The following is a 14219-nucleotide window of genomic DNA, read 5'->3' as shown; positions in this document are numbered from 1 at the left end:
TGCTAGAGTGCCATTGACCATTCCAACTAGGCAAATTTCTCACTTACAAGACCATGGGGCCTAGGTCTTAAAAAGGAAAGCTAATGGAATGCTCCCAAGGAAGAGCAGCAGGAGCCAAACATGAAGAGGTCGGGCTAGCAAAGCTAACTTTGGAAGTATATTCAATAGTGAAACCTCACTATTGAACATAGGAAGCTATCTTAAAATTAACCGGCTAACTGTAGCCACTTAACTTTAGGACAGCTCTTTGGCCCAACCAGACTGAATATCATAGTTAGCCAGTTACCTTAACCAGCCAACTCAACTCCTCCCAGTTATGCCCCTGGAACACCCCTAACTTAGCCGGCTAAATTCTAGCCAGTTATCTTAATAGCCAGTTAGAATTTACATGGATAAGTGCCCAAATATTCATTTAGCCTGCTAACGTCTGAGTTAGCCACCTAAATGCTTTTGAACATAGGCCTCGAAACTCCTTACTGTGAACCTTCTCGTGTTGCCTTCTCCAGAGAGCATCCTCTTTGCTAACTATTGGGTACATGGGCATGTATGTGAGATAGGCACATATTTTTGCAGCTGCAGATGACAGGCCCAGAGTCTAGATAGTGTACATGTAACTCTGGGCTAGTCTTAGGTGGAGTAACAAAGGACCACACAAGAGATAACACAGGGGTCCTTACATTTGTCTTCACTCCACCTAAAATGCAGGAATTACATTAGCTTTTTTATGTATGACAGTTTTCAATGCCTTCTCCACCTGCAGCCTGCTATAACAGTGTGTCATGCTGGAAAGTAGCTTCTATATAAAGCTCATTTAGCCTGCTGTGTGATAACTGAGGAGTCATGGAGGTGAGGATAGAGAGTCCCCACTGCTTAAGAGCAGACATTGATGAGACTTGCTGTTGCCTGTGACCAGGCAGACTTCCTCATTCTCCTTACCATCCCTGCACTGCCTTTGGTTGCTGATCTGTAGATAACTATTAGTAAAGTCTGATCTATATGTTGTTACTATCCCTTATTGCCATACATTATTTCAACACTTGCTTCTATGCCATTATAAGAACATAACACTTGCCATACTGGGTCAGGCCAAGGATCCGTCAAGCCCAGTATCTGGTTTTCAACAGTGACCAACCCAGTCACAAGGATCTGGCAGGATTCCAAGAGGTAGATAGATACCAAGCTACTTATCCCAAGAATAAGCAATGGATTTCTGCAACTCTCCCTTAATAATAATTGTAAATGGACTTTGTCCAAACCTTTTTTAAACACAGCTAAACTAATATTTTTCACCACATCCTCTGGCAACAAATTCCAGAGCATAATTATGCATTAAGTAAAAAAATATTTTCTCTTATTGGTTTTAAATGTATTACCCAGTAACTTGTCCCCCTGGTCTTTGTACTTTTTGAAAGAGTAAACAACTCATTAAAGTTTACTCATTCCATTCCACTCATTTTATAGACTTCTATAATATCTCCCCTCAGACGACTCTTCTCCAAGCTGAAGAGTCCTAACCTCTTTAGCCTTTTTTCAAAAGAGAATTGTTCTATCCCCTTTAGCATCTTGGTCACCCTTCTCTGTACCTTTTCTAGTTCTGCTATATCTTTCTTGAGAACAGAGTACAATACTCAAGATGAGGTCACACCATGGAGCAATACAGAGGCATTATAATATTCTCTGTTTTATTCTCCATTCCTTTCCTAATAATCCCTAGCATTCTTTTTGCTCTCTTGACTGTTTCTGCACACTGAACAGAAGATTCCAACATATTTTCAATGACGACACCTGGATCCTTTTCAAGAGAAGTGGTGATGCCTAATGTGGAACCTTGCAATGTGTAGCTATAATTTGGGTTTTTCTTCCCTAGATGCATCACTTTGCACTTATATACATTAAATTTCATTTTCCATTTGCATGTCCAGTCTCCCAGTTGCGCAATGTCCTCTTGCAATTTCTCACAATCCTCTTCTGATTTGACAGCTTTGAATAATTTTGTGTCATCGGCAAATTTGATCATCTCACTTGTTCTTCCTGTTTCCAGGTCATTTATAAATATATTTAAAAAGCATTGGTCCCAGAACAGATCCCTGGGGCACTCCCCTATCCACCTTTTTCCATTGGGAAAATTTACCATTTAGCCCTACTCTCAGTTTTTTATCTTTTAACCAGTTGCAATCCACAACACGAACACTAGTATAAGACCAGAAAACATACCAAGATGTATATCTGAGACAGAAAAACTAACAAAACCATGGAAAATTCATCTTAATCCTAATAAGAGACCTTCATATGATAGAGACTTTAGGATTTGCTATAATGCTGTTCCTATATTTTACAGGAACACTTAGCGTTTGTTGAATAGTCTCTTAAATCATTGGTTGCATAACAAAACTTGTTTTTAAGTGATTTTCTTTTTACCAACTTGTGAAAATTTAAAGTCTTTTGAAAAATAAAAATGTGCACTTATTAGAAAGTAACAGCTGAAATGTCCATATTCACTATCCGATGAGAATGAATGGAAATGTCATGGCATATCTTATGTTCTTATGTAAAGTGCTGGAGGGAGTCTGTGAACAACTATTCCATAAACTATGTGTTTGGGTGTGTCTGCATGAGTGATGTGCTGTGTACGTGTTAGTATATATTGGTGGCTGGGGGTTATGTAGGTCTGGTAGTTTTCTTCCTTACCATACCAATGCATACACCAGAGCTTGCACAGTATGTGCACTAATGAGCACACACTGGCTTTAGCCACAAACAATCCTGTGCTGATGTGGAGATGTAGGCTTTTTCTCTTTGGCTAGCAAACCACAAAAACTGAATCTGTCTGCATCAACACTTCTCAGTATTTGCTTATCTGCATTAAACATACACTGAGCCTATTTGTGTCTGCATTCCTCAAGCTCTTGCTTTTTACAGACAAACCTTGCTCTTAGCACAGAAACACAGAATACTTGCTTTCTCTCACAAAGATAGTAACATGAGTTATCATAATAATCCGTAGCAGCTATGTCTCCGAGAGTATTGTTGTTATGAACAATGTGATTGTATACACATATGATATGTAACGCAGGACAATAAAAGGGCCTGCCTGAAGTGACTTCGGGATGACTTCCTGACTTCCTTAGAATCCTGTTTGGCGTCTCTTCTTTCCATGCGTCTCTCATCACAACATGCTTCCACTCTTTAGGATGGAAACTACAGGTTTGCTAATATGTATGCGGTTAGAAAAAGGTAGCTCACTGCTCTAACCACTAGGCTATTCCTCCACCCTCTAGTAAAGTGTACACTCTTAGGGGAGGCCTACTAAGGAACAACTTACTATACATGTATACTCTGCAGGTTCAGCTACAGCTGCACCAGATGGCAAAGTAAGAAGCCCTGGCACACATCATGGATACTGGTAAGCTCTAGGTCAACAAAGCTGAACGCTGGAGCTTGGATGAGACTTGCCAGCCCAAGACAAGACACCGTTCCTTGGCAAATAGGTGGTGGTACTCACACATTGCTCCCATTATCGGTCTTGCGAGGCCAAATAGCCCTAGCTTCACTTGTGGAATGGAAGCATAGAGTATGGGAGTAGCACACCTGTAGCTACAGCTTTCATTGTTTTCCAATATAGCAAAACTGTACACACGTCACAGCTGATATTGTGTGTGGTGTCCTGCTGCTGTTTAACACATTGAAAGCATGCAAGTCAGAGACAGCAGTGCCCATGATTTTTGGGTATACTGTGCACCCCTTCTCTGTTGGAAACAGGATGCTGGGCTTGATGGACCCTTGGTCTGACCCAGCATGGCAATTTCTTATGTTCTTATGTACTACATTATATAGTCTGAGCTCCATCATCAAAAGCCATTTTGAAGGGCAACTGTAAAGTTATCACTCTAATCAACTAATGTGCCATGTTAGCTACTTATCCAACTACATTTTAACCACATAAGTAAATATCTGGCTATAGTTTCCACCTCTCCCCCATCCACACCTGATGCTTTCCCATCCAGTACGTTAGTGGGCCTTTTTCTTAAGGTATTGAGTATCAGGTGACAGGGAAAAAATGGTGGGTTGGAGGGCATTAGATGTCAACTTTTTTGGGGAAGGCAGGGATAGAGGGAAGGAGGGAGGGCAAGTACTGGCACATTTCCATCTAGTTTTCAGTTCACATGATAATGAGTTTGGGGTTAGGGTCTGGGCCAGTGGGTTGATGATATCTTGGATGGGGGGTGGGGGGTTGGTAGGAGGCCAGCCAGGGCCTCAATTTGATGTTCTGTTTTTCAAGATGGAGCGATACTTATCGACAACTCTCTAAAAAGATATCTTGATAAGTAGACAGTGAGCCAGCCACACAAGGTGGGATCACATTAGGCTTACTCAGCGATATTTAGACACTGACCCGAGAGGCCCTCATGTACCTGGCCATATGGAGTTGCAGGTGGCACATGTATTCTGCTGCATATAGGGGACACGTTCTGCTGCTAACTGTAGCTGCATCACTTGTCCATTATCCAGCCTAATGATTATGGACCTCAGTGTACTTGCACACTACTAGAACTGTTAAGTTTACCACTTGTGGGATGGCCCCGCGAGCCAGTCTAATGCTGCAGCACCTAACAGCAGGAAAATGGCACTGATGCATTGCTGCCACGGCTTCTCTGTTCTCTAGGCTTGCACCATACAGTGGGAAAGGTCTGTGGCACCCTCCAATGATGTCTTGCCAGCTGCCCTATAAAAGGGCGTTTTGGACACATCAGCATTGCTTCAGCAAGAAGGTGGTCTGATTCCTGCTTCTTGGTTCTAGTTCCAGTTTAGCTCTTGCCCTGTTCCAGTCTCCAACTTTTTTTCTGGCTTCAGCCTGCTCCAAAGCTTCAGCTATTCTTCAGCTTCAGCCTGGGTCCTGTCTTCAGTTTCATCCTGGTTCCTATCTTCAGTCTTCTGTTCCACTTCAGCTCCACATCCGGCTTCAGCCTTGTCTCAAGCCATCAGCCTTGCCTGGTCTTCATATAGGCTTATGGACTCAGTCTTAGTCTGGTCTATGCCAAGGCTCGCTTACCCGCCGTTGGCATGGACCTTAAGGCCCTACCCACTAAGTTGTACCACAGCAAGAGGGACTCACAGATACATCATTCCCAACACAAACACAGTGACATCCCAGAAAGTAGATTCTATGTAAAGCTCATATAGCCTGCTGTGTGACAATTGAGGAGTCACAAAGATGTAGAAGATAGTCTCCACTATCCAAGAGCAGAACATGATGAGGCCCTGCTGTTGCATGTGCCCAGGTGGTCTTCCTCATACTCCCTACTAACAACTGCACCGCCTTTGGCTGTTGATCTATAGCTAGCTGTTAGCAAAGTCTGATCTGTGTGTTGTACTATCCCTTATTGGCGTACAATATTTATAATGAAGGGGGGGGGCTTTTCCGAAAGGATGGGCTCCACCTTAACCAAAGTGGAACCAGGCTGCTGCCACTAACTTTTAAAAAGGAAATGGCGCAGCTTTTAAACTAGAGGATGGGGAAAGCTGCTAGTTGCTCAGAAGCGCATGGTTCTGAACGATGCATCCATAAAAGATACTAACCTGGATTTTAAAAGGCCTGCGTGCATAAATGCTGGAGTTTACACGTGCGCCAGGTGAATTTTCAAAGGGGCCCGGCCGCGGGTGTAAACCTCAGTACATGCACAAGTGTTGGGTGTCTTCAAAGGAGCAGGCCAGGGGGGCGTGTCTGGGTGGGGAGGGACAGAGGCCTGCCTGGACAGTGGGTCAGACCAAAAGTGCATCAAGCCCAGGATCCTGTTTCCAATAGTGGCCAATCCAAGTCACAAGTACCTGGCAAATACCCAAACATTAAATAGATCTCTAGCTACTACTGTTTATTAATTAATAGCAGTTTATGAATTTTTCCTCTAGGAACTTATCCAAATCTTTTTCAAAGCCAGTTACACTAACTGCTGTAACCACATCCTCTTTGGTAACCTATTACACGCTATAAACTGATATGCCTGGCCTGTTCCATCATCAATGATGTCTGTGCCAAGCTTATCCTTATCTGCTAATGAGGTAATCAGAGTCATAACTACTTACAGAAGATTGTCTACACCAGGCAGTGTGACATATCTGTGGGAAGCATATATGGTCACAGATTCTTCTTTGTAACAGACAGGGGAACCTCCATGCCTCAACTGCCCCAAAATGCCTGTATTTCCACAACATAATGAAAATGCACATCATGCCTTCTATATGCTACCTCTAGGAGCAGTTTTGTTATGCATTTTTCACGGTGGCAATCTTCATAAAGTGGCTTGTTGTAGGCTCATGAACTCATCAGCTGTCACCTCCTCTTGCCTTAATGCTATACACAGAGCTGAATGAGAGTCCAGCAGCACACCTCCCTTAGTCTTAGTATCCACAAAGTAAAAAATACACAAACAGCACAGGAGACATATCTTATAGGACTGCAACTCTGCTATGTTGGCTGTTGTAGTTATTGTTGAGCAGCCTGAAGCAGCCAGTGTCCCACTAGCAGTAGACTTCTACCTAACATTATGGCTTTAGGAAGACAGGGCAGGTAACAAAAGGTGTTTTTATTGGCTCACCCTACCACAAATAAAAGGTGTTGCTATTACCCATGTTAAAATGTGATATTTTACTGCGATATGTGGTAGGAGTCCATTTGCATGATTTTTTTGATTTTGCATACTAACGCCTGTTGTGATACGCATCACATGTAATCGCTTTATCACATGCTAGACCCTGTTTAGTGCACGATGGCCTGACGCAGCTTGATGAATGACTCAACTGGACTGTAAATTTCCTTGGCAGAAAAACATGAGTACCTGAATTGTAACTTGCCTTGACTCAGCACTAGCTGTAGGCCATGCTAGTGTTCTCTTTTATTGTTCGTGTAGGGCCCAGCCCCCACTATGTCCAAAACTAGCTTCTTTATTGAAGCTGTTGATGTAACACATACCCTCTCTCTTCTTACCACAAACCTACAGTTGCTACTGGCTAGTTAAGGTCTTCCTTTAATTTCTGGAACTCCTCCTGCACCACACTAACCTGATATTGACAGAGGGTATGAAGAATTTTGTTTGTATATCATAAACTGTCAAATTGAGAGCAGTGGAGGGGATAGTGAAGGAGCATAGGACAAGAGCAAAGTGGCTAAGTTGCTATACAAAATTCAAGTGCTAGGACTACAACATGACTAGGCTGATATAAATGAAAATTAATATCTGGAAAGAGGACATGAAGTACGTTAGTTATAGGGATTGAAAGTTACAGATGAAGAGTGATTAGGGTGGAAGTATGGGAAAAGTACAGGAAGGGAGAAAGTTGGCACTTTTCAAAAATAAATACATGGAGGGTTAAACAGAGGCTATGAGGAACCCTACAACTGATCTACATCTACTTAAGGTAGTGAGGCACCTGCTTCAGTAAAGGTATACCTGTAAGGAACCTTCAGAAGATATACATATATAGAAACAAAAAGCATAGCTTTTGCCTTTCTAAGTTTAAAGACTGAATCCATTTTAAAGAGAGATGCAATTAACTTGTTTTTACAGATATATGCAATATGGTAGAATATGCGATATGGTAGAACATACACAGAGGATTTCCTAGTTCAGAAATGAAATACAAAAGCATGAAACTGAAGGGGAGAGGTGGAAAGGGTCAGTAAGATGGAGCGGAGTTTAACTGCTCCAGAGATCATACAAAAAAATATATTATAGCAGGATATGACTTGCTTTCATGAAAACAATGACCTGAGACCTGTACTAGATTTTAGTATAGTAGAAGAAGATGTCCAAACATATAATTGCAGATATAAAACTCAGGAAAGTACTATGGACTTTTGTTAAACAGGCCATGATTATCAATACTTGACAGCTTTGCCAGCCACTCAGATTTGAAATTAACTCTAGCCAATTAATACAAACTTGCTGACATTGCAGAGTGTCCCTCTGATTGTCATGTCTCAGTCATACCCAATGAGATATGTGGAAGGCCAATTAACCAGATATCTATAAACTGGCTAACCAATGAAAGAGGCCTAGCACCAGACAGTAGCCATTTATGAGGCAGATACCAACAATGCCAAGCTAAGCTCTGCCTACAATGAGTGCATATAAAACTATCAGCACAGACGTCTAAACCAAGAAGTTCACAATGGCCAGTAGGAAGTACTGGGTGCACAAGACATTACAGAGGGTCATGGCAGCACAGAGGCATGCCCTGCTAAAGACTTCAATTTGGCCAGACTTCTGAAGCAGCTAAACTTCAGGTGATAGTAAGCTTTAATACATTTTGCATGAATTCCTATTTTAAATTGATAGCCTGGAGCTAGAGTTATTGGAAAGGGGGAGGGGGTCAAATAACCTATAATTTGTTTGTACTGGTAACAGAGCCTGGGAGGTAGAGAGGTCCACTAAGGGTTGGCCCATCCCTGTATTAAAATTATAGCTAATTAGCCTGGAGATTAATTTGGGGCAATAGGAAATCTAAAATTTTGAGATTAGCCTTCTGATTTGTACTCCGTGTTTAGTCACCTTAAACTTAGAATGGCACGTTTTTAAATGTTGGCTAGGAAAAAAAGGAAATAATGGGCAACAACTGGAGAGACTAATGATAAAAAAGCAATTGAGGAAGGAGATAACTTTTACACCTATAAAGTAAGAGAAAAAAATACAAATTTATTAAACTCACAGATTAACATACTGTGTGGCTTTTGTTCACTGAAAGAGAGAAAGTGCAGCTTTCACTGTGTTCAGTAACATTACTAGCTTTAATTAGTTGTATTTGAATAATTAAACAGGAAAATGGTTAAAAATGCAAATGTATATTCTATTTATTCTCAGGAAAATTATGCTAATAAAAGTTTGTGCATGATAGTATGGTTTTCTTTTGCTGTATTTGTTATAATAAGATGCGAATCTCCGGATCTCTTCCCTAGTAGTTTACACTCCTACCAAATAAGAAGCACATCTGATTACTTTAAACTAAAGGGGATTCTTCTTATATAAAATCAGGCATTCAGGAAAATGTATAGTTTGATATTTATAATGTTGTAGCATTCTGTGAATAATGTTTTTAATCTCACTTTGTCATCTATCAGGGGTAGAACATACAGAGTGGTAGGTGGAGGTCTTTAAAATTTCAATTTCTGCCATCAGCAAATACCATCAATTACTGCTATTTATAAGGTGGTAAGTGGGTTGAGTTGATTGTTACAGATGTATGGGAGCCTGGCCACACAACAGAAAGTCATACGCATAGATATGTGATGCAGTAAATTAACCTGCATACTGTAACATACATTAACACGAGGCAATTTTAGGCTGCCCTGCTGAGAACAAAATTCTGTTTATAAGGAAGTATTTATAGTAATATGGATAAGAATCTGAATTTAGGTCTTTGGTTTTAATATAGATGTCATGTCATTTTTCCACTAACCCAACTGCAGGAGGAAATTGTTATCTGGGCATGGGTGTTAGATAAGATAAACACATGCATTTTCCAAGCACATGTCACCCTTAAAGGAGCTGGGTGTGTCAGTAAACCAAACTCAATGGTTCTAAAACAAACAAGATGGATGCTGTTGGAATGTATGAGACAAAAAACTGCTATTGTTCAAAAAATAGGACATTATTTGGTACTAGCTGACATGGCTAGACTCAAAGGGGCAGATTTTCAAAAGGTTACATGCACTGAGCCTATTTTCTAAAGGCCCAGCAATGCACATAAATCCCTGGGACACGTGTAAGTCCCGGGGCTTGCAAAAAGGGGCAGGGTGGTCCCAGGTCAGAGGCAGTCCGGGGTCAGAGGCTCCTGGCACAGTGGCCATTTGCCGCTGTGCCTGGGATTGCGTACCGGTAGTTGGCTGGCTCGTGCAGCTTACTTCAGCCCCAGGGCTGAAGTAAGTTTTAAAACAAAAAGAAAAACAAAGAAAAAGGTAGGGGGGAAGGGTGGGGGAGGTAGGAAAGTTCCGATTTCAGAGCGGCCTGGGAGGGAATGAGGGAAGGTAGCACAGCTCGGCGTGTGCAAGGTGCACAATTGTGCACCCCCTTGCGCGCGCCGACTCCCAATTTTATAACATGTGCATGCATGTTATAAAATTGCTTGTCCATGTGTGCGCGCCGGGTAGCATGTGCACAGGGATGCGCTCGCACGAGTTTAAAAATCTACCCCAAACTTATTGGAGCTGCAGCAACCTTCAGATACAATGTATCCAGTTAAGTTGCACACATTGATCAACAGGCACTAACTCCCACTAACTCCCACCATGTGTACCTTGGAAATGTAGAACATTGTATAAATTGAAAAGCTCAATAAAAAGATGATGAACCTATGGTCTTTTGACATATCGAATCAATGTCTACTTTTGGGATTGCCTAAGCATTCACATTTAACCCAAGGACCATAACAGTCTAGGTAGAAAGGAATTAACTAAAAAAAGGAGGAACCCTAACGGATAGGTTTTTACTACTGCACCTTTCTTTAAATCCTAGTCAGTATTTCTATAAGATTCCTAGAGGAACCAAGTTGCTTCAAGGTTTCTGAAGGGCCACACTGCCACACTTCCTATGATTCCTGTCTGCATCATTGCAACCTATACGGGCCTCTAAAGTCTTGTTAACTTGTAAAGCTCCATCTGCCTGTCGTGTCGCAGAAAAGCCTCTGCTTTTCCAGGACTGATAAGAAACATTTTCCCATCTACATTGGCATTGTGAAACTGTTTCCAGCTAAGCTGTAAGAGTAGTTAACTCCCTGCATCTGTTGTCAGTCCCAGAGAACAAACTTTGGACCAAACAGCCAGACTGCTGCTGAAAGATTGCCAGATACATAAACAACCAATAAAGAGGGTGTAGTAACAGTTGGGCTAATTTGCTCTTTACATACTAGGTATTTAGATTTGCAATGATTATGTAAAAAATGTGGATGGAACTGATTTAGCACATGTGACAGGTATTCCTGAGTTCAGAATGAATTGTAGGTGCTGCTTAACGAATCTAAGCTATGTCTCATATAACGGTCATTCACTGTGAATTATAGCACATCATAATAAAAATCCATACTAGAAACAAAAAAAGTGGGAAGTAATTCTATTCCCTAATAGGTTTCGTTTTTTAGTGGCTGGGATCTAGACACAGCCTTAGCATTACACTAATACACAATCTCTGAATGGTGATATAACAAAAATATGACATCCAAAATTCACAAAGACCCACTATGCTAGAAGGGAGAAGGAAAGCTACATTATACACCTGCCAACTCTTCAAATGATCTCAAAATTAATAGCCTTCAACTAAATATAACTATTTATTTTTCTTATATTTATGAATCACTTCTTCTGTAAAAGAGTGATTTACAATATTTGTAAACAGTAATTCAAAACACATACATCTTTTACAATCATCCCTCCTCAAAACAAAATTAAAGTTCTACCTTTGCAAACTAATTATATATGGCTAAAAGCACTACAAATATTCATACAGTCATGTTTCATATCCTAAAATATATCATATAACCATCTCAAACCATACTGTCAACCCATGTCATGGAAATTTAACAACAAAAGTTGACAGCCCAAACCAAATAGTTTTTGAAATACTAATATCATAGCTAATCCTGTCTAAAATTAGCAACACCAGTTCCCCCCCTCTTTGATCAGGGAAGGAATATACCACATTAAAACCATTACTTATTTCCCAGTTTGACACCAAGATTCATACCAGTTATGCTTGCTAGACCTGACTATATATCTTCCCAGCTAGGAAGAAGTGTCTAACTAGCCATATTTTGATGTTTCTCCTAAATTTTAAATAATCCTGTTGAATTCATACATCTTAGCAGGCTATTCCACAAAGTTAGTGCTACCATGGAGGACTATCATTTCCTGGCCACAGCTAAACATGCCTCTACTCTCTCTGGCATAGTAACTCAGTCCTTCTGGGATAATCTTAATTGGCAGCCTAGAACATACAAAGACAAGTTTTTGCATTAGTAAACTAGGCCCAATTCCATTTAATTCTTTGTTAGTGAGTATAATTATCTTGAACATAACCTTAGCCTTCATAAGGAGCAATAAAGGATTTCTATCAATGGTGAGATGTGATCTTTAGTTGTTAATCCTCCCACAATCCTTGAGACTGTGCTTTGGATAATCTTCAGTTTTTGAAACAATTTCGTGTATTCTTATGTATACTGTGTTACAATAATCCAGTCTTGAAAGAAATAATACTTGGACATTCGTAGCCAAATCAGAGGGAACAAGATAGGGAGATGTTGGCAAATAACCCTCAGTTGGCCAAACAGATTTAATGACCACAGAAATATGGGTTGATATGGGACTCCTAGATCTATTCACAGATATCTGAAAGCTTAGAGGAGGCTCTACTTTACCAACCCATGCCGCCTCTGATTTTTATATTCAACTTCAATTTATGGTCTTTAAATCACTTGGCAACACTCTCAAGGATCATACTGGTATTTAATTCTTCTGGCCCTACTTGCACATTTGAAAATAAATAGTAATATAATCCCAGTTTCTGTAAACTGGTCACATAATGGCTTCATATAAAGATTAAAAAGAAACAGAGAGCTGGGGCTATATGTAGCAGTAAAAACTATTATGAAGATAGTCAATTTTTCTGTAGCAGGAAAAAGGATCCTAGGTGAAATATTCAGATCATACAGTAACAAGTATTTAGAAGACTGGGTGACAGACAGAAGTTGATGGATTTGGGTTGTCACCCCAACACACACATGAAAGCAGTGGAGAAAATAAAAGAAATCAAAATAGTCCACTCTTCAGCAAAAGGGTAGGTACAGGAAACCAGGAGGATCAGCAAGCCAAAGAGAGAGCTAAAAAACTATGAGCTTTCCAAAATGCTTGCAGTGTAGGCAATAAAGTTCCAGATCTGCAAGCCCTAATGGTGGAGGTGGACTTAGATATTGTTGCTATTATAGACTTGGTACCATGAGTCTCAATTGGTATATGGCTATGCCTGGGAATCTGTTTAGATAGGATCGAGATGACAGAAAAGGGAGAGTGGCAGCTCTTTCTGTCAAAAATAACATCAAAGCAACTCAAATACATGGGGTATGGAGAAAGGAGGTGGCGCTGTAGGCAATGGCACCTTGTCTACGGCACTCCCGACTCAGATGGAGGAATTAGACAGATATAGCCGAGGACATCCAAAAGGTGTGAATGAAGAGGGAAGTGTTGTTGGTTGGAGACTTTAACCTGCCACATATGGATAACAGCATCTCGTCTAGAGAACTGATCACTAATAGAGAGATTGTGGATGCCCTTCAAAAGGCTCTGGCTCAAAGAAATGGTAATGGAACCCATGAGGGAAGAAACAAAGAACTGGCCAAACAGTAAGGACCAATGGGTCACATACACTGAAAAAGGATGAGAACCAAAATCCCACAGGAGTATGGTACATACAAGTGCATCACAGATATGGAGCAAGAAATAAGCATTCCACCACTGCATATGACAGCAAACTTTGTGTTCTTTTGGAAATGTGCTTCAAGACATATTTTACAGAAAGAACATTGGGCACATAGGCAGAGAAATGGCAAATGACATTTAATGCCTATTAGTGTAGGGTTATATGTATTGTGTGTGGGAAAAATTACACAGGTATAATATACTTTGAATGGGGTATTACTTAGTAAGATTCAAAGTTAAGCTGTAGCAGTCAGAGCTGGAAGAATGCTGGTGTGTATTAAGTGAGAAGTAGGAGGAGAGAAAAAAAAAAGATGAAATTCCTCCATCGTAAAAAATTCTTCAGTATAGGCTTCAGTTTTGGGCATCCATCATCAAAGACGGCATCCAAATGCTAGAAAACAGAACAAGAAAGGGTTACTGATATAATGAAGAAACAAGAACTTATATACTGAAAGATTTCCAAAACAAAGCAATCTTCCTACGGGAAAAAAAGATATGAGGAGAGTCCATAAATAAGGCAAATTAAAGCAAAGCACCAAAACAGCTTAAATTCACCTTATTTATTGACTTCCTCTTATATATTCTAATTAAATCCTCATGTGAAAAAGTATAATCAATGGATCCTAGAGGGATCTTTTTCTAACTCAGGAGTAATTAAGAAAACATATTTACAGATATGGGGAAATGGATTTCACCAGAGGAAGGGAATTTTTTTTTACTCAAAGACTGATGAAACTGTGGACCATTCCTCCATCAGAATTAC

This window comes from Rhinatrema bivittatum, chromosome 3 (assembly GCF_901001135.1).
Source record: "Rhinatrema bivittatum chromosome 3, aRhiBiv1.1, whole genome shotgun sequence".
Lineage (NCBI taxonomy): Eukaryota > Metazoa > Chordata > Amphibia > Gymnophiona > Rhinatrematidae > Rhinatrema > Rhinatrema bivittatum.
The sequence above is the reverse complement of the archived record's forward strand: the minus strand, read 5'-3'. Positions refer to the sequence as shown.